Source organism: Bos taurus, chromosome X (assembly GCF_002263795.3).
Source record: "Bos taurus isolate L1 Dominette 01449 registration number 42190680 breed Hereford chromosome X, ARS-UCD2.0, whole genome shotgun sequence".
Lineage (NCBI taxonomy): Eukaryota > Metazoa > Chordata > Mammalia > Artiodactyla > Bovidae > Bos > Bos taurus.
The window spans coordinates 74,640,520-74,663,204 of record NC_037357.1 but is presented as its reverse complement, the minus strand read 5'-3'; the positions used below and the strand labels follow the sequence as shown (position 1 = coordinate 74,663,204).

The 22,685-nt window shown below is 39.7% G+C and overlaps 1 protein-coding gene and 1 pseudogene across 10 annotated transcripts in view; one reads left to right on the top strand and one right to left on the bottom strand.

Annotated features, from left to right (window-relative positions):
• The window catches only part of ATRX (ATRX chromatin remodeler), a 286,038-nt gene that overhangs the window by 219,969 nt on the left and 43,384 nt on the right, over nucleotides 1-22,685 (bottom strand). The window lies entirely within an intron of this gene.
• Nucleotides 3,485-5,025, top strand: LOC132344306 (SWI/SNF-related matrix-associated actin-dependent regulator of chromatin subfamily D member 1-like; annotated as a pseudogene).

The following is a 22,685-nucleotide window of genomic DNA, read 5'->3' as shown; positions in this document are numbered from 1 at the left end:
TAAAAAGCAGAGACATTACTTTGCCAACAAAGGTCCATCTAGTCTAAGTTATGGTTTACCCAGTAGTCATGTATGGATGTGAGAGCTGAACTATAAAGAAAGCTGAGTGCCGAAGAATTGATGCTTTTGAACTGTGGTGTTGGAGAAGACTCTTGAGAGTCCCTTGGACTGCAAGGAGCTCAAACCAGTCAATCCTAAAGGAAATCAGTCCTGAATATTCATTGCAAGGACTGATGCTGAAGCTGAAGCTCTAATACACTGGCCACTTGTTGCAAAGAACTGACTCATTTGAAAAGACACTGATGCTGGCAAAGATTGAAGGTGGGAGGAGAAGGGGGTGACAGAAGATGAGACGGTTGGATGACATCACCGACTCCATGGACATGAGTTTGAGCAAGCTCCAGGAGTTGGTGATGGACAGGGAAGCCTGTCATGCTGCAGTCTATGAGGTCGCAAAGAGTAGGACATGACTGAGTGACTGAACTGAACTGAAGGACATAACATAAGTCGATTAGAATCAAGTGGGACCAAGATGGCAGACAAAGACTAGACCTTGGTCCTCAATCAGTAAGTGACATGACACACCCAGAGGTACCATGACAGTTCCAAGGCACTGTTAAAAGACCAAGGAGTGGGCAGTGCCCCAAATCCTGGATATCTCCGTCCCCTCCCAAAAATAGTTGGAATAATCCTCCAACTCATTAGCATATTAAATTACCCAGCCTATAAAAACTAACCAGACCACATTTTGCAGCCACACAAGCCCTCTGCAGTGGTCTACACTCTGTCTATGGAGTGTGCTTCTCTCAGAATCTGAATAAATCTACCTCTTACCTATCACTTTGTCTCTCACTGAATTCTTTTTGTGATGAGACATCAAGAACCTGAGCTTTATTTTTATTTGGCCCTGAAACCAGGTACCACGGGTTTTGGCTGGGTTTGAGTCCTATCCAAATGGAGTCAAGTCCCAATCTGAGGTAAATGGTTTCATGCTCACTTAACAATTGTTTAAAGTAGCATATTATAATCCAAACTGTAAAGGAAGAGTAAACTTATCTCTGTCCACAGATGACAACTTACATGTAGGAAATCTTAAAAGAATTCATAACAAAAATTCTTAACACAGTTAATAAACAAATTGCAAAGCTGGTGGATACAAAATTCACACAAAAAAATCAGCTGTATTTCTCTATACTAACAACCAACAATCCAAAATGGAAACTTGGAAAACAATTACATTTACAATAGCATCAGAAAGAATTAAATATTTAGGAATAAATTTAACCAAGGAGGTGAAAGACTTCTGGTAAGCTTCAAAACAGCAATCTTTTCACAGACAGAAAAAGTTAAAAACACAAATATTTTTAAGATGGCAATACTACTCAAAGTGGTCTACAGATTCTTTTCAACTCCTATCAAAATCACAAGATATTTTTGCAGAAACAGAAAAATCAATTCTAAAATTCTTGAGGAATCTTGAATAGCCAAAACAATTATGAAAAAGTATAAAATTAAAGAACTCACAATTCCTAATTTCAAAACTAACTACTAAACCAACAGAATTTACCATATAACACAGGGAACTACACTTAATATCATGCAATAACCTAAACTATAAAATAATGTGGAAAATATATATGCATAACTGAATTACTTTGACGTATATAACATATATATATATATATATATATATAACACAATACAGTAAATCAATTAAACTTAAAAAATCTAAATGCAGAGCTAAAATAATTAAAACATTGTAGTACTGGCAGAAGAACATATAGAACAATGGAGTATAGAACCTAGAAATAAAGCCTTGCATATATGTGGTCAATTGATTTTCAAGAAGGGTATCAACAATATACTACAGGAAAAGGACAATATGGAAAAAACTGGACATCCACATGCAAAAAAATTGACTTGGACCCTTGTCTTACACCACATACAAAAATTAACTCAAAATTCATCAAAGACCTAAAAAGCGTAGCTAAAACCATCCATTAAACTCTATAGAAAATAGAAGGGGAATCTTCATGATATCGGATTTGGCTATGCTTTCTTGAATATGATACCAACAGCACAGGCAACAACAACAACAAAAAATAAACTGGATTTCACCAAAATGTAAACATTTTGTGCATCAAAGGCTATTATCAAGAGAATAAAAAGACAACCCACAAAATGAGAGAAAATATTTCTAAATTATATATCAGAAATGGTACTGATAGTCAGGAAACATAAAGAAATCTTACAATTCAACTAGGAAAAAACCAACCAACCAAATTCAAAACTGAGCAAAGGCACAGCAATCAAAAAAAAAAAAAATGAAATAAAACATATTCAAATTGGAAAGTTAAGATAAAACTGTGACTATATGCATATGACATACACTACAGAAATTCCTAAGGATTCCACACAAAAACTATTAACTAATAAATGAATTTAGCAAAGTAAAAGAATATAAGATTAATATACAGAATATGTTGCATATCTTTATACTAACAATGAAATCTCATAAAGAGAAAGTAACAAGAATCCCATTTAAAATAGCATCCAAGGAGTTCCCTGGAGGTCCAGTGATTAGGATTTGGTGCTTTTACTGCTGGGGCATGGGTTCAATACCTGTTCTAAAAACTAAGTTCCTGCAAACCACACGGTGTAGCCAAATAAATAAATAAATATAAAAATAATTTTAATAAACAGTATAATAGAATCCAAAAACATAAAATACCTAGGAATAGACCTAACCAATGAGGTAAAACAGCTATACATTGAGAACTATAAAACAGTGAAAAAGGAAACAGAAGATGTTTCGGAGACATGGAAAGATATTCCATGCTCTTGGATTGGAAGAATATTGGTAAAATGGTCATACTATCCAAAGCAATCTACAGACTTAATACAATCCGTATCAAACTACCTATAACATTTTCCAAAGAACTAGAACAAGTAATCATAAGATTAATATAGAACCACAAAAGATCCAGAACTGCCAAAGCAATCCTGAGGGAAAAGAACAAAGCTGGAGGCATAACCCTCCCTGACTTCAGACAATAGTATAAAGTTACAGTAATAAAACAGCATGCCATTGGCACAAAAACAGACATAGAGAAGAATAGAACAAAATAGAGAGCCCAACAATAAACTCAAAACATCTACAGTTAAATAATCTTCAACAAAGAAAGCAAGAATAAACAATGCAGAAAAGCCAGTCTCTTCAACAAGTGGCAATGTGAAAGCTAGACAACCTCATCAGTGAAGTTAGAACACTCCCTCATACCACAAAGAAAAATAAACACAAAATGGTTTAAAGACCTAAACATAGTCATGACACCATAAAATTCCTAGAAGAAAGCATAGGCAAAACATTCTCTGACATAAATCGTATCAGCGTTTTCTTAAGTCAGTCTCCCAAAGCAATAGAAATAAAAATAGGAGTTCCAGTTCGACTCTTTGTGCAGCTTCAGCAGCAGCTCTGGGAAAGATGGCAGCCTGGGCGTGTTTCCAATCTGTGGCTCCCAGCAGGGCGTAGGAGCCTCAGGGAGGGGTGGGCATAGTGGCTGCCCTGGGCCTAGGCAGGGCACTGGGGAGTCTGGTGCATACGGGCCCAGCACCCGAGTCAAGGTCTATACCGCTCCTGGGTGCCCAAAGCAGCCTATCCAAGACCAGGTATGTTACCAGGCAGCCAAATGACACCTCAGGGACCCTCCTTGGGACCCCCTGGTTATGGGGGAATCCTTCAGTCTGACCTGGCCTGGCTCAGTCAGGGATGGACCAGTCCCACAAGAGACCTGCGCCTCAGCAGATCCAGCAGGTCCAGCAGCAGGCAGTCCAAAATTGGAATCACAGTGCAAAAAAACGATGGCTGACAAAATTCTATCTCAAAGGATTCATGAAATGGTACCAGAATCCTAAGCCTATATGGATATCTTGGCTTTTGAAAGGAAACTGGACCAGACTATTGTGAGCAAACGGCTAGGTATCCAGGAAGCCTTGAAACGTTCCATCAAGCAAAAACAAAAGCTGTGAATTTTCATTTCTAACACTTTCAATCTGGCTAAGTCAGATGCCAAGGATGGAGAAGGGACAATGGCTTCCTGGGAGCTTCAGGTAGAAGGACGGCTCCTGGAGGATTCAGCCTTGTCCAAATATGATGCCACCAAACAAAAGAGGAAGTTCTCTTCTTTTAAGTCCTTGGTAATCAAACTGGACAAAGACTTGTATGGACCAGACAACCATCTGGTAGAATGGCACAAGACCACCACTACCCAGGAGATGGATGGCTTCCAGGTGAAATAGCCAGGAGATGTGAATATACGGTGTACTGTCCTGTTGATACTGAATTACCAGCCTCCTCAGTTTAAATTAGACCTTTGTCTGGCTTGGTTCCTGGGCATCCACACCCAGACCTGTCCAGTGATCATTCAAGCACTGTGGCAATATATTAAGACACATAAGCTCCAGGACAGACATGAGCGGGAGTTTGTCATCTCTGACAAGTACCTCCAGCAGATCTTTGATTCTCAATGTATGAAGTTTTCAGAGGTCCCCCAACAGCCCCATGCCTTGCTTATGACACCTGAGCCCATCATCATTAATCATGTCATCAGTGTTGACCCGAATGATCAGAAAAAGACAGCTTGTTATGACACTGATGTGAAAGTGGATGATACCTTGAAAACCCAGATGAATTCTCTTTTGCTGTCTACTGCTAGCCAGCAGGAGATTGCTACTCTAGACAACAAGATCCATGAGACAACAGAAACTATCAGTCTGCTGAAGACCCAGCAAGAGTTCTTGCTGAGCTTTGCCAAAGACCCTCAAGGTTTCATCAGTGACTTGCTTCAGTCCCAGTGCCGGGACCTCAAGACCATGACTGATATGGTGGGTAACCCAGAGGAGGAACACTGAGCAGAATTCTACTTCCAGCCTTGGGCCCAGGAAGCTGTGTGCCGATATTTCTACTCCAAGGTGCAGCAGAGATGACAAAAATTAGAGCAAGCCCTGGGAATCCAAAATACATAGGGCTTCACCCACAAAGCCCTAATTTGGCTGCACCAGTTTCTTTATTTGGGCCCTGTGCTGTGTCTCATACTTTTGCCTGGGGCCTTCCAGGGGATGCTGTCGGTTCTAGGACAACACCAGAATGAAGAGGATATCACGTGACAGCAGTTATCCTCTTCCACCCCATTCCTTCCTGTCCCCAGCTTCCCTTTGCCCCACAAATTTCCCATGTGCCACTCCCCTCCCCTGGTCTGCTTAGGACCTCTAGATAGTATTAGAGAGAACCCATAGTTTGATAATTAGTGCAGTGAATGGACTGGGCCTAAGGCCAAGTGGTCCTCAAGGGGACCAACTACACTGATCCTGCCCTTCAGAGACCCAGGAGTTAGGAGCTGTAGTCCCTTCTCCACAACTCAGGCCTGGGGGCACTCTATAAGCTAGTTGATCTTGGATCTCCTGATAACAGAATCCAATTTCCTTCCTTCCCTCCACAGGTTTGGAGCAAACTCTCCCTTCACTTGTTGCCCTCTAGCACTAAAGGAACCCTGGCTCTCGGGCTCCATTGAGCCCGAGGTCAGTCTACAGCCCTCCAGACGGGCTTGCTGTCTCAGTGCTTCTCTCCACTTCCTCGGAGGGGGGAAACACATCAGTATCAGAATTTGTTCTCGTAGTATTGCTCCCTCCCAGCACACTCCCTGTAGCTGCTGTTAAGGACTTCCTCCTGTCTGTCCTAACCAAGGGCATTCAGGTAGGGGAATCTTGCCTTTCCCTGTCAGAGCCCTGGGAACCTAACCTAGGGTGCTGTCATTGCCAGCAGAGGATGTTCCTTCCTGCGTGGAGGTGTGACTCATTCATTCACTCCACCCTGCCTCCCCCATCCTTTCATGGAGAAACAGGCCTGCAATCAAATAGGTAAAAGCCCTGGGCCATCCCAGTCTTTCTGTCCCTTGTCTGCCCAGTTGACACCCATTGGTGACTTCTAGGGCACTGAGGAGTGAAAGCGCCTAGGGATAGAGAGAGCTCTGACTTGGTTTTGTGACTCATCTTTCTCCCTGCCTCACAGGATTGTGACTCCCCCGCCTGCACCCTCAAAGCTTCAGACCCCTCAGCTAGCAGCAGGACCTTATTCTGCAATCTTGGCCCCTTGGAACTGAGATGGCTTCATATCTTTCCAGGAGAGTCTCAGATTCTTCCAGGTTGTATCACCCCCAAGTTAGCATATACCAGGCTCACAGACTCAGCATAGCAGGGTGGAAGACAGCTGGGCACAGAGAGGGAATTCTATTCAGCATGGGCTGTAAAGCTGCAGAACTGACAAAGCCCCTGCTTCCCCACCCCCTCCTCAGACTCCTGCGAGCACATCCCCTAGCCCTGTATTCCTGACCGTTCCATGCTGGGGACAACAGGACTTTCTCCCCATCTTCTCCTTCCAGTCATTATCCCCCCACTCCCTGAAAGGTTCTCCCCAGAGTGACAATGGACAACCTCTGTCCCTGGGGCTGGAACCATAAGGAAGCTCAGCACTCCTACAGTGTCCCTGTTGAAGATAACTGTTTTCATTAACTTAATTATTATGTTTTTTTCATGGACCAAAAATTTTTTTGTACTGTCCCCTTATTGATATCAACCAGTTTCAATAAAAGAATCTTCTGGGGAAAAAAAATAAACAAATGGGACCTAAGCAAATTTAAAAGCTTTTACACAGCAAAGGAAGCCATGAACAAAAGAAAAAGAAATGCTAGAAAATATCTGCACATGATGTCAGACACAGGATTACAATTCAATATAAAAAAAAAATACCCAATCAAACAAATGAGAAGACCAAAAGACATTTCTTCAAAACAATAAATGGACAACAAGCACATGAAAAGATGCTCTACATCACTGATTACTAGAGAAATGCAAATCAAAACTGCAATGAGGTATCACCTCACACCAATCAAAATGGCCATCACCAAAAAACCCACAAGTAAAAACACTGGAGGGTTTGGGTCTCACCTATACTGATGGTGAGAATGTACACTAGTGCAGCCATTATAAAAAACAGTATGGAGGTTCCTTCAAAAATCAAAACTAGAATTACCATACAATCCAGCAATCCCACTCCTGGGCATGTATCCAGAAAAGACAAAAACCCGATACTTTGGAAACATATATGAACCACAATGTTCACAGCCAGACTATTTACAATAGCCAAGATATGGAAGCAATCTAACTGTCCATCAACAGATGAACACATAAAGAAGATATGGTATATATACAAAATGGAATATTACTCAGCCACAAAAAAGAATGAAATAATGCCATTTGCAGCAACATAGATAGACCTACAGATTATCATACTGAGTGAAGTTAAGTGGGAAACAGAAAGAAATATTATTTAATACAGCAGGGGATGCCATACATACGAACCTTCGAGTTGTGAACTTTCAAAGATGTGAATCTATTCCAAACCTATTACAGTATAGCAGTATAGAGTCGAATGTGTTAGTTGGATACCTAGGCTAACTGTTGGATTTACGAACAAATTGGACTTACAAGTGCACTCTCAGAATGGAACTCATTTGTATGTAGGGGACTTACTGTTCTACTTTAATGGGAAATCAAAAAAATAATACAAATGAATCTAAGTACAAAACAGAAACAAACTCACAGACCCAGAAAACAAACTTATGGTTACCAAAGGGTAAGGGGGGGGAAAAAATTAGAAGTGTGGGATAACGAGATACATATCACTATACATAAAACAAACAAGGATTTACTGTATAGCACATGGAATTATGGGCATCCCCAATGGCTCAGTGATAAAGAATCTGCCTGTAATGCAGGAGACACAGGAGTTGTGGGTCTGATCCCTGGTTCGGGAAGATCCCCTGGAGTAGGAAATGGCAACCCACTCTAATATTCTTGCCTGGAGAATCCCATGGACAGAGGAGCCTGGCAAGCTACAGTCTATGGGGTCACAAAGAGTCAGACACAATTGAGTGACTAGGCACTGACATTAACATGGAATTATATTCAGTATCTTGTAATAAATTATAATAGAAAGAATCTTTAAATTATATATATGTATACACATATATGCTGCTGCTGCTGCTGCTAAGTCACTTCAGTCGTGTCTGACTCTGCAATCCCATAGATGGCAGCCCACCAGGCTCCCCCGTCCCTGGGATTCTCCAGCCAAGAACACTGGAGTGGGCTGCCGTTTCCTTCTGCAAGGAAATGTATAAGTGTATATGCTATACATACATACATACATATATATATATATATATATATATATATATATATATATATATACACACACACATACACACACACACACACACACACACATATATGCTGCTGCTGCTGCTGCTGCTAAGTCGCTTCAGTCGTGTCCGACTCTGTGCAACCCCAGAGACAGCAGCCCACCAGGCTCCCCCGTCCCTGGGATTCTCCAGGCAAAAAGACTGGAGTGGGTTGCCATTTCCTTCTCCAATGCATGAAAGTGAAAGTGAAGTCGCTCAGTCGTGTCCAACTCTTAGCGACCCCATGGACTGCAGCCCACTAGGCTCCTCCATCCATGGGATTTTCCAGCCAAGAGTACTGGAGTGGGGTGCCATTGCCTTCTCCACACATATATGCTAAGTGTATATAAATAAGTATGTATAACTGAATAACTTTTCTGTACACCTGAAAGAAATACAATATTGTAAATCAACTATACTTCAATTAAAAAAATGTAAAATATTCAATTCAGCAAAAAAAAAAAAAATTTTAATGGGCAAAGGACCTGAACAGACATTTTTCCAAAGAAGACATAAAAATATCCATAAGCACACAAAAGGATGCTCTACATCCCTAGTCATTGAGAAATAAAATCAAAACTGTAAAGAGATAACACTTCACACCTGTTAGGAGTGTATTATGCCCTTTCAAAAAAAAGTAAGGAAAATAACAAGTGTAGGTAAGGAAGTAACAAGAAACATGAGAGTAATGCTGTTAGGAATATCAAATAGTGCATTTACTGTGAAAAAACAGAAAAAATACTACAGTTCAGTTCAGTTCAGTCCCTCAGTCGTTTCCGACTCTTTTCGACCCCATGGACTGCAGCACGCCAGGCCTCCCTGTCCATCGCCAACTCCCGGAGTTTACTCAAACTCATGTCCCTTGAGTCAGTGATGCCATCCAACCATCTCATCTTCTGTCATCCCCTTCTCTTCTTGCCTTCAATCATTCCCAGCATCAGGGTCTTTTCAAATGAGTCAGTTCTTCGAAACAGGTGTCCCAAGTACTGCAGCTTCAGCTTCAACATCAGTCTTTTCAATGAATATTCAGGACTGATTTCCTTTAGGATGGACTGGTTGGATCTCCTTGCAGTCCAAGGGACTCTCAAGAGTCTTCTCCAACACCACAGTTCAAAAGCATCAATTCTTCAGCGCTCAGCTTTCTTTATAGTACAACTCTCACATCCATACATGACTACTGAAAAACCATAGCCTTGACTAAACAGATCTTGTTGGCAAACTAATAATCTCTGCTTTTTAATATGCTGTCTAGGTTGGTCATAGCTTTTCTTCCAAGGAGCAAATGTCATTTAATTTCATCACTGCAGTCACCATCTGCAGTGATTTTGAAGCTCAAAAAAAGAGTCTGTCAACAGTTTCCGCTGTTTTCCCATCTATTTGCCAAGCAGTGATGGGACCAGATGCCATGATCTTCGTTTTCTGAATGTTGAGCTTTAAGCCAACTTTTTCACTCTCCTCTTTCACTTCATTCATCAAGAGCCTCTTTAGTTCTTCTTTGCTTTCTGCCATAAGGGTGGTGTCATCTGCATATCTGATGTTATTGATATTTTTCCTGGCAATCTTGATTCCAGCTTGTGATTCATCCAGCCCAGTGTTTCTCATGATGTACTCTGCATATAAATAAGCAGGGTGACAATATACAGCCTTGACTTACTCCTTTCCCTATCTAGAATCAGTCTGTTTTTGCATGTCCAGTTCTAACTGTTGCATTTTGACCTGCATAAAGATTTCTCAAGAGGCAGGTCAGGTGGTCTGGTATTCCCATATCTTTCAGAATTTTCCACAGTTTGTTGTGGTCCACACAGTCAAAAGCTTTGGAGTAGTCAATAAAGCAGAAGTACATGTTTTTCTGGAACTCTCTTGCTTTTTCGATGATCCAACAGATGTTGGCAGTTTGATCTCTGGTTCCTCTGCCTTTTCTAAATCCAGCTTGAGCATCTGGAAGTTTATGGTACACGAACTGTTGAAGCCGGGCTTAGAGAATTTTCAGGATTACTTTGATAGCGTGTGAGATGAGTGCAGTTGTGCAGTTTCTGAACATTCTTTGGCATTGCCTTTCTTTGGGATTGGAATGAAAACTGACCTTTTCCAGTCCTGTGGCCACTGCTGACTTTTCCAAATTTGCTGGCACATTGAGCGCAGTATTTTCACAGCATCATCTTTTAGGATTTGAAATAGCTGAACTGGAATTCCATTACCTCCACTAGCTTTGTTCATAGTGATGCTTCTTAAGGCCCACTTGACTTCACATTCCAGGATGTCTGGCTCTAGGTTGATGATCCCACCATTTTGATTATCTGGGTCGTGAAGATCTTTTTTGCATAGTTTTTCTGTGTATTCTTGCCACCTCTTTTAATATCTTCTGCTTCTGTTAGGTCTATACCATTTCTGTCTTTTATTATGCCCATCTTTGCATGAAATGTTCCCTTGGTATCTCTAATTTTCTTGAAGAGATCTCTAGACTTTCCCACTCTATTGTTTTCCTTTATTTCTTTGCACTGATCACTGAGGAAGGCTTTCTTATCTCTCCTTGCTATTCTTTAGAACTCTTCATTCAAATGGGTATATCTTTCCTTTTCTCAATTGCCGTATGATCCAGCAATTTCACTTCTGAGTATATACCAAAAGAAATGAAAGCTGGCACCCAAACAGAAATTTATACATCAGTGTTCATATCTGTATTATTCACAAGAGCCAAAAAGGTGGAAATAATTAATATGTCCAAAATAACAGGTGAATGGATAAGTAAAATGTAACATACAAATGGTATGGTACAAAAGGAATGATACTCCCTAAAAAGGAATGAATTTCTGATACATGCTATACCACAGATGAACTTTGAAAACATTATACTAACTAAATAAACCACTGCACAACAAAAGGAGAAACATTGTATACTTTGACTTAGATGAAGGTCCTAGAGCAGTCAAATTCATAGACAGAAAGTGGAATAGGGCTGGAAAGAGGTAAGGAATGCCAAGTTATTGTTTAACATGGGTACAGAGTTTCTGTTTTGGAGATGAAAAAGATCTGGAAATGGAGAGTAACAATGGTTACAAAAGACTGCCACTATACTTAATGGTACTGAACTGTAAACTTAAAAATAGTTAAAATAGTAATTTTTCAAAAGATATTTGATATATCAAACAAATATTAAAAGAAAGCTGGTATTGTGTGTGGCCACAAAGCTATGAATGAGGACATGTACAAACTGCAGTATTATTTGTATCAGAAAAAAATTTGGAAATAACCTAATTAACCATAAAAAACAGGAAGGACAGATTATACATTTACATGACAGACTATACCAGTTGAACTAGTGCTATATTAATCAAAATACATCAAAAAATAGTTTAAATGGAACTTAAGCATTAGCTACAATGTTCTAACAATTTAAAGTATGAAAGAACTACAATTTAATAAGTAAATTATTTTAATAATAAAGCAACTTAGCTTGCAGAAAGGACATGCGAAGTCCTGAGGAGAGCTAGTTTGCACCTCCTGGCTCAGGGGAATGGGGGCCAGCGGTTAAAAAGGGGTTAGGTAAAGCACACCTCCCAGGACCAAGTGCCCTGCTTCCCACACAGGACATTGTTCCCAAGGCCAACCATAGTTACCATTCATCAGCTAACAGGAAAATGGCTTTGATGAATATATAAAGGAAGAGTAAAGATGTTGAGGGATATATAAAGGCAGTATGAGTGGGACTGGCATTGTGAAAAATGGATGCAGTGGTCAAGCCAGATTATGTCATCACTTCTGACAGCGAATCTCTCACTATAAAAATTGAGTGCACCTTTGAAAACACAGTTTTCTTGAAAGCTAGAAGAGAAGTTTGAAGAAACCACAGCTGTTGGTAGAAAACCTCAAACTGTCTTCAACTGAGAATGTGTTATGAACAATGTCACCTGTACCAGGATCTATGAAAAGGTATTACAAAAATTCCAACATCATTTTAGAGGAACAAGCTGTTAAAATAAACAAGCTCAATTTGCTGAATCTTCACAATACTATTTTTCATCACTGTGTTCTATTATCTCTATCACACATGTTTTATACACAACTATTTCCAAGCACTGACTTAATTAGGATCATCCCTACATATAAAATCCTAAAAACACACCAAAGATATTACTGGACCTCATCAATTTGATAAAGATACTGGATACAACTATCTACTGTATTTCTGTAAAATAACATGAACTATCAGAAAGGGAGCTTTAAAAAACAATCCCATTTACCACCACACCAAAAATCTCACTAAAGCGTTAAAAGACTTGTTTGTACTCTGAAAACTGTAAAACACTGATGAAAGAAAAATATGACAGAAACAGATGGAAAGATATATCATGTTCATGGACTAGAAAAATTAATAGTGTTAAAATGACAATGTTACTCAAGGCAATCTACATATTCAATGAAATCCCTATCAAAATACCAAAGGCATTTTTCACAGAACTGTAACAGGAGGGAAAGGGGCAGGGCAAAACTTTTGAAAGAATAACATCACCCAAGGCCATTCTAAATGATTAGAATCAAATGGGACCAAGATGGCAGACAAGACTAGATCTTGGTCCTCAATCTGATCCATATGACACACCCAGAAGTGCCATGACAGTTCCAAGGCACTATTAAAAGACCAAGGAATGGGCAGTCGCCCAAATCCTGGAAATCTCCGCCCCTTCCCAAAAATAGCTGGAATAATCCTCCCACTCATTAGCCTATTAAATTACCCAGCCTATCAAAACTAACCCCGCCACAGTTCATGGCTGCACTCACCCTCTGTGATGGCCCACACTCTGTCTGCAGAGTGTGCTTCTCTCTGTATCTGAATAAATCCACTTCTTACCTATCATTTTGTCTCTCACTGAATTTGTTCTGCAATGAGACATTAAGAACCTGAGCTTCATTAGGTCCAGAAACCAGGAGCTGTGGGTTTTGGCTGGGTTTGAGTCCCAGCCACGGGGGTTCAAGTCCCAAGCAGGGTTTTGGCTGGGTTCAAGTCCCAGCCACGTGGATTCAAGTCCTAAGCGGGGTTTTGGCTGGGTTTGAGTCCCAGCCACGTAGGTTCAAGTCCCAAGCAGGGTTTTGGCTTGGTTTGAGTCCCAATCTGTTGTAAATGGTTTCAGAACTAGAACAAAAACAATCTTACTTTGTATGTAAGTATGAAAGACCTGGAATAACCAAAGCAATCTTGGTAAAGAAGAACAAAGCTGGAGGTATCACACTGACTTTAGACTATACCACAAAGCTACAGTAATCAAACCAGTATGGTAATAACCAAAAAAGACACAGAAATCAATGGATAGAATAAACAACCCAAAAGTAAACCCATGCACTTAAGATTAATGAATATATCACAAAGAAGGAAAGAATATGCAATAGAAAAATGAGTCTCTTCAATAAGTAATACAGGAAACTGGACAAACATGCAAAAAGAACAGAATCAGAACATTTTCTCACAACATATACAAAAGTAAATGTAAAATGGATCAAAAACCTAAATGTAAGGATGGAAACCATAAAACTCTTGAAAGAAAACAGACATTATTTGACATAAACACTAGCAATATTTTCTAGATCTGTCTCCTAAGGCAAAGAAACAAAAGCAAAAATAAACAAATAGGACCTAATTAAACATAATACTTTTTGCACAATAAAGGAAACATCAATAAAAGACAACTTATGAAATGGGAGAAAATATTTGCAAATGATATGACTGATACAGGGTTAATATCCAAAATATATAAACAGCTCACATACAACTCAATATTTCTCTTAAAAAAGACAAAAAGTGGGTAGAAAACCTGAATAGAAATTTTTCCAAAGATATTTAGGTGACTAACAAGCACATGAAGAAATGCTCAACATCACTAATCACCAGAGAAATGCAAATCAAAACTATAATGAGATATTATCTCACACCTGTAAAATGGCTATCATGAAAAAGTCTACAAATAATACAGTGTTGGAGAGGATGTGGAAAAAAGGGGACCTTAGTACACTGTTGGTGGGAATGTAAATCGGTGCAGCCATTATAAAAAGCAGTATGAAGGTTCTGCAGAAAACTAAAACTAGAACTACTATATCATCCAGCAATTCCAAGCCTGGGAATATATACAAAGAAAACAAAAACATGAATTTGAAGGCATACATGCACCCCAGCATTCACAGTAATATTACTTAACAATAGCCAGGATATGGAAGCAACCTAGTATCCATCAACAGATGACTGTATAAAGAAGATATGATCTATATTACACAATGGAATATTACTCAGCCATAAGAAATAATGAAATTTTTGCTGTCTGCAAAGACATGGATGAACCTGGAGGGTATTATGCTTACTGAAGTAAGTCAGAGAAAGACAAGCATTGTATGTTGTCACTTATATGTGGAATCCAAAAAAATGAATAAAACAAAACAGACTCACAGATAACAAACTGGTAGTTACCAGAGGCAAAGGAGAGGGACAAAATAGGTATGAGGATTAAGAAGTAAAACCTACTATATATATAAAATAATTTAGCTGCAAGACATATTACACAGCACAGGAAATATAGCCAATATTTTATAATAACTTTTTTGCATATACATTTTTAATGTATTTAATTGTGCCAGGTCTTAGTTGTGGCATGTGGGTCTAGTTCCCTGACAAGGGATTGAACACTGGGCCCCTGCATTGGGAGCACAGAGTCTTAGTCACCAGACTACAAGGGAAGTCCCTGTAACAACTTTAAATGAAGCATAATCTATAAAAACTGTGAATCACTATTCTGTATACTTGAAACTAATATAAGACTATAAATCAATCATAATTCAATTAAAAAAACTAGAAACAGAGACCAGATCAAGATGGCGAAGGAATAGGACATGGAGCTCACATTCTCTGACAAACATATCAAAAATATATCTACATGTGGAACAATTCTCATATAACATCTACAAAACACTGGCAGAAGACCTCAGACTTCCAAAGAGGCAGGAAAATATCCACATAACTCAGTAGGGCAAAAGAAAATAGAAAAAGAGAGAAAAAGTAATTGGGGCAGGACCCGTGACCCTGAGAGGGAACTGTGAAAGAAGAAATGTCTCCACACTAGGAATACCACTCACTTGGTAGGGAGATCAGCCAGGACAGAGGGAGAGCTTCAGAGCCTCAGAGAGTGCAGGAATTGCCTTAAGAACACAGCAGAGAGAGATCTGCACAGATGGTGATGGCCACCCGGCACTTCCCAGTCTGAGACACTGGGAGGGACTGGGAAAGGCAGGCACTGGGTGCCAAGGCTACAGCTTCAGAGGTCAGACCCAAGGGAGAGGACTAGGGTTGGCTACATGGAGACAGCCTGAGGGGCTATAAGGATACTGCGGAAGGAGGCCTGGACCTGCCAAAGAGTCAGGGCACCATTGTCAGGGGGCATGTAAGAAAAGAGTCACTCTCCAGGTGATAGCTTACAGTGAATGGTGTCGGATTCATAATCTCCAAAAAAGATTTAGCTTTGGGATCAGGGACCAGGCTTGATTACTCAGAACTTTTGCATGACAGAAATTTTATTACAGTGAAAAAGGACAGAGAAAGAATATCAAAAGGGGAACAGAGAGTGTCCCACTACCTAGTCTTACCAAGGCCTTACATACTTTTACCAGATCCACTCCCACAACATACATCTTAAATTAACAAGATCAGAACAATATAAAGTTCTTACCAACCAGACCCACTCCCATAACATATTTTAAGATAACAGGATTAGTCAGAAGGTTCCTGTTAAGAAGGAGAAACATGTCCTCAAGCAAGATCAGTTCAGTTCTGTTGCTCAGTTTCTTTGCGACCCCATGAACCGCAGCACGCCAGGCCTCCCTATCCATCATCAACTCCTGGAGTTTGCTCAAACTCATGTCCATGGAGTTGGTGATACCATCCAACCATCTCATCCTCTGTCGTCCCCTTCCCCTCCTGCCCTCAATCTTTCCCAGCATCAGGGTCTTCTCAAAAATGAGTCAGCAAGATACATTGTTGTTATATAATCATTAGTAGGGAACTCAAGGAAAAACACACCCTTGAGCAAGATGAGTTGTTTTGTTGTGTAATTATTAGCTCTGGGCTTAAAGAAAGTTAGTCTTAAAGACTGTTTTCATAATAACTCAGAGTTTAAGAAAAAGCATCTTACTTGACTAAGCTAAAGTGAAAGTGAAGTCACTCAGTCCTGTCGGATCCTTTGGGACCCCATGGACTGTAGCCTATCAGGCTCCATCGTCTGTGGGATTTTTCAGGCAAGAGTGCTGGAGTGGATTGCCATTTCCTTCTCCAGGGGATCTTCCCGACCCAGGAATTGAACCCAGGTCTCCCGCATTGCAGGCAGACGCTTTACTGTCTGAGCCACGAGGGAAGCCCGATAGAAAGCAATATAGAAAAAAACATTTGCCCCTTTCTCCTCCTTGAGAACCCAGGACCCCTTCCTCCTTGAGGGCCATGGACTCCTTACCAACCTATCTAAAAATCGGCTCTCTCACAGACAAACTCTCAGGTGGCCTATATGAGCACTAGAAGCAGGCATATCTACCTCAGACCCCAGAGGTAAACACAGACCACTGCTGCAAAGCGTCCCACAACTGGGAGCCAACCACTGCCCATGCCTTACTGGAAGCATGCATGGGTAACACACCTGCACACCCTCTATCAAGGGGATAATGGCCAGCACATGTTGAGTAAAGAGATGGCAAACGTGGCAAACATCCAGACCAAAAACTTCCCTCACGCCAAAAAACATTAACCCCACACAAGCTACACAGGAATGCTCCAGCATATAACAGCACTCCAAGACTGCTTCTCTTAAACTCACAGAATAAGATAAATAAAAGGAAGATGAAGAAGCAGATGAACCACTCTCAGTTAAAAGTCCAAGAAAATTACCTGGAAGGAAGAAACAATGAAACAGATTCTTTTTTAGTCTAATAGGAGGTAATGGGATTTCCCTGGTGATCCAGTGGTTGAGACTCTGCACTCCCAATGCAGACCACACCATTTTGATCGCTAGTCAGGTAACTAGATCCTACATGCCACAGGCCCTACCCTCCAAGAAAGACGGAGGTAATGGAAATACTGAAGAATTAAGAAAGGTTATTGACAGAAATGCAGATTATTGTAAAAAGGAGCTAGAAAGTATGAGGAGGAACCAAGAAAAATTAGAAAATTCATTTGCTGAGATGAAAACTGAGCTAAAAGCAATGAATAATTCAATGAATAATGCAAAAGAAAGAATAAGTGACCTGAAAGACATAATAATAGAAATCACTGAAGCAAAATAACATTCAGAAAGTCAAATGAAAAAAAAAAAAGGAAAGCAGTATAAGAAACCTACAGGATAATATAAACCATCCCAATCTATGCATACTAGGATTTCTAGAAGAAGAAAGAGAAAAGGGGATTGAACATGTATTTGAAGAAACTGTGGCTGAAAATTCCCCAAACCTAAAGGAAACAGATATCCAGATATAAGCAGCACAGAGGATCCCAAACAAATGAATCCAAAAGACCTACACCAAGACATATGATAATAAAAATGGCAAAAGTTAAAGATAAACAAAGAATTCTAAAGGCTGCAAGAGCCCCATAAGGCTATCAACAAATTTCTCTATAGAAACAATGCAGGCCAGAAGGAAGTGGTAAAATATATTCAAAGTTTTGAAAGGGAAAAACCTGCAACCTAGAATACTCTACCAAGCAAGATAGATAATCATTTAGAACAGTAGGGAAATAAAGAATTTCTCAGACAAGCAAAAACTCAAAGTCTACCGAAATACTAAATCTATCTTAAAAGAAATATTGAAAGATCTTCTCTAAATAGAAAAGAAGCAAGAAGATATAAGAAGGAGGAAATCAAAATTTGAAAATAAATCACTTAAATTAGCCAGTACATATATCAAAAAGAGAGAATAAAAAACCTATTAGTGAAAGTAATGGTAAACACAAGGAAGAGCAACAAGATAAACATGAAAATGTAAAAAAGGACATCAAAATAATAAAATGTGGGGAAGGAGTAAGAAAATACATTCTTTTTTTCAGAATGTGTTTAACCTATATGTCTAAAGCAAGCAGATACAGAAAGGAGTTAAGATACTTGAAAAACAAGGTAACCACAAATTAAAAAACATACAGCAGATTCACAAAAACCAAAAACAAGAGAACACAAGAATTAAGATAAAAGGAAATCATCAAACCACAAAAAGAAAAACAGAAAGAAAAAGGAAACAAAAGAAACAAAGTATCAACTAGAAAACAAGGTTTAATATAGCAATAAATATGCATCGAAAATTACCTTAAATCTCAATGGACTAATGCTCCTATCAAAAGACATAGAGTGGCAGACTGGATTTAAAAAAAAGCCTACAATATGCTGCCTACAAGAGACCCACCTTAGGGCAAAGAACATACACAGATTGAAATTGAAGGAATGAATAAAGATATTTCATGCAAACAGAAATGAAAAGTAAGTGGGAGTTGCAATACTCATATCAGACAAAATATAGTTTAAAGCAACTGTTATAAAGAAAAACAAGGAAACTATATAATGATAAAAAAATCAATACAAGAAAAGAGTTTTGCACTCGTCAACATATATACATCTAATGCAGGAGCACCCAAATACATAAAACAAATACTAACAAACACAAGGGAGAAACTGATGGGAATAACAATAATAATAAAAAACTTTTAACACCCATACACATCAATAAACAGATACTATAGACAGAAAATATGCAACAGAGATCCTAAATGATACAACAGAATACTTAGATTTATTTGATATTTTCAGGATACTACATTCAAAAAGAAACCCAAAATACATATTCTTTTCAAAATACATGGGACAAGCTCAAAGACTGGCCACATACTATGGCACAAAACTAACCTCAACAAATTTAAGAATACAGAAATTATTTCAATCACATCTCTGATCACAAAGGAACGAAACTAGAAATCAACCAGAGGAAAAGAAATGGGAAGTTCACAGCAATACAGGCCTTATTCAAAAACATAAGAAAAATCCCAAACAAACAACCTAACCTACCCCCTAAAAGAATTAGAAAAAGAAGAAGAAACAAAACCTGAAGTCAACAGAAGGAAATAATAAAAATCAGGCAGGGCATAAGAAAAAGAGAGATTTAAAAAATAAAAAAGAATCAATAAAACCAAGGACGAGTTCTTTGAAAAAGTAAACAAAATTGACAAGATTCTGGCCAGCCTCACCCAGAAAAAAGAGAGAGAAATCAACAAAATAAGGAATGAAAAAGGAGAAATCTCAAGTGATACTTCAGAAATACAGAAAGACCTAAGAGAATACTATGAATAATTATACACCAACAAAATGGACAACCAAGGAACTTCCCTCGTGGTCCAGTAGCTAAGACTCTGTGCTCCCAATGCAGGGAGCCCAGGTTCAATCTCTGGTCAGCGAACTACATCCCACAGGCTGCAAGGGTTCACATTCTCCAACGAAGAGTTTACAAGTTGAAACTAAAGATCCCTCATGCCAAAATGAAGACTGAAGATCCTACTACCAAAATTAAGAGCCAGTGCAGATAAATAAGTAATTTTTTTTTTTACAAAACAGAAGGGTTATGGCTTCCCTGCTGGCTCAGTGTTAACGAATCCGCCCACCAATGGAAGAGACACAGGTTCAATCCCTGATCTGGGAAGATCTCACATGCGGTGGAGCAACTAATCCCATGTGCAGTAACAATTGAGCCTGTACTATAGAGCCCAGGAGCTGCAACTACTGAGCCCACACACTCTAGAGCCTGTGCTTGGCAACAAGAGAAGCCACAGTCACCACTAGAGGAAAGCCCAAACAGCAACAATGAACCAGCACAGCCAAAAATAAATAAATAAATGAGAAGGGTTAAGAAGTCCACATATAATAAAAACTTAGATCAAAATCAACTGAAAAAATTTTAATTTGACACCTCAGAAGAAATGGACAACTTTCTAGAAATATACAGCCCACCAAAACTGAATGAGGAAGAAATAGATCATTTAAACAGACTGATAACTAGAAGTGAAACAGAATCTGCTATTTAAAAAAAAAAAAAAATCCCCTACAAACAAAGGTCCCTGGACCAGACAGCTTTACAGCCAAATTCTACCAAATATACAAAAAACCTATACCAATTCTTCTCAAACTCTACTAAAAACACTGTAGGGGAGGGAACAATATCAAAATAATTCTACGAAGTCACCATCACACTAATTCCAAAACCAAAGACACTACCAAAAAAGAAAATTATAGGCCAATATTTTTTATGAACGTGGAATAGCTCCTCTAGGCCCTCCTGTGCCCGTACAGCCACCACTCCTTGGACATGGGGTAGCTCCTCCCGGCCGCCGCCCCTGACCTCAGACATGGGGTAGCTCCTCTTGGCTGCTCCTGCGCTGTGGCAGCCTGGCACTCTCCGCCGCGGCCCCTGACCTCGGACGTGAGATAGCTCCTCTCGGCTGCCGCCCCTGACCTCCGACGTGTGATAGCTCCTCTCGGCCGTTCCTGCGCCGTCGCAGCCTGGCACTCTTGGCCGCTGCCCCTGACCTCGGACATGGGGTAACTCCTCTTGGCCGCGGCCCCTCGGGCATGGGGTCCTCCCGGCTTCTACCCCTGACCTCGGACGTGGGGTAGGTCCTCTCAGCCGCACTCTGTGCGCCCGTCGCAGCCGCCCGCGTTCTGTGCGCCGTCGTAGCCACCCACACTGGTTTTTCCCGTGGTCATGTATGGATGTGAAGAATTGGACTGTGAAGAAAGCTGAGCACCGAAGAATTGATGCTTTTGAACTGTGGTGTTGGAGAAGACTCTTGCGAGTCCCTTGGACTGCAAGGAGATCCAACCAGTCCATTCTAAAGGAGATCAGCCCTGGGATTTCTTTGGAAGGAATGATGCTAAAGCTGAAACTCCAGTACTTTGGCCACCTCATGCGAAGAGTTGACTCATTGGAAAAGACTCTGATGCTGGGAGGGATTGGAGGCAGGAGGAGAAGGGGACAACAGAGGATGAGATGGCTGGATGGCATCACTGACTCCATGGACGTGAGTCTGAGTGAACTCTGGGAGTTGGTGATGGACAGGGAGGCCTGGCGTGCTGTGATTCATGGGGTCGCAAAGAGTCGGACACGACTGAGCGACTGAACTGATTTTTTAATGAATATACATGAAAAAAATTCTCAACAAATATTAGCAAACTGAATCCAACAACACATAAAAAACTCCCATACAGAGACTTCCCTGGAGGTTCAGTGATTAACACTCTGCCTGTCAATGCAAGGGACACAGGTTCGATCCCTAGTCTGGGAAGATTTCACATGCCACGGAGCAACTAAGCCTATGTGCCACAACTACTGAACCCACATGCCACAAGTGCTGAGCCCACATGCCCTAGAGCCTGTGCTCTACAAGAGAAGCCACCACAATTAGAAGCCAGCACACCACAAGGAAGAGTTTCTCTACTGGCATAACTAGAGAAAGCTCAAGTGCAGCAATAAACATCCACTGCAGTCAAAAATAAATATAAATAAATAAACAACCTGTTAAAGAAAAAAAAAAAGGTCATACACCATGACCATGTGGGATTCATCCGAAGTTCACAAGGATGGTTCAACATATGCAAATCAATGTAATACACCACATTAACAAAAATCTGGAGTCAAAAACAACATGATCATCTCAATAGGTGCAGAAAAAGCATTTGACAAATTCAGCATCCATTCATGAAAAAAAATCTTAGCAAACTGAGTATATAGGGAAAATATCTCAACATAATAAAAGCTATTTATGACAAACCCACAGCCAATGAAATATACAATGGGAAAAGCCAAAATGCCTTTCTGCTAAAATCTGGAACAAGACAAGGATCCCACTTCTACTCAACATAGCATTGGAAGTCTTAGTCACAGCAATCAGACAAGAAATAAAAGGTATCCAATTTGGAAGGGAAGAAGTAAAAGTGTCACTACATGAAGATGATATGATAGAATATATAGAAAACCCTAAGTACTCTACACAAAAACTACTAGATCTAATCAATGAATTAAGCTAAGTAGTAGGATACAAGATTAATATCCAGAAATTGTTTGCATTTCTTTACATGAACAATGAAATGTCAGAAATGGAACGTAAAAAAAAGTTGCTTTAAAATTGCAACAAAAAATAATAAAATATCTAGGAATAAACTTAACGAAGTGAAAGATTTATACATTGAGAACTATAAAACATTAATATAGAAAATTAAAGAGAATTCAATGAAATGGAAAGATATGCCATGCTTTTCGATTGGAAGAATTAACATTGTTAAAATGGCCAAGACTAGCCAAAGCAATCTACATATTTAATGAGATCTCTATCAAATTACC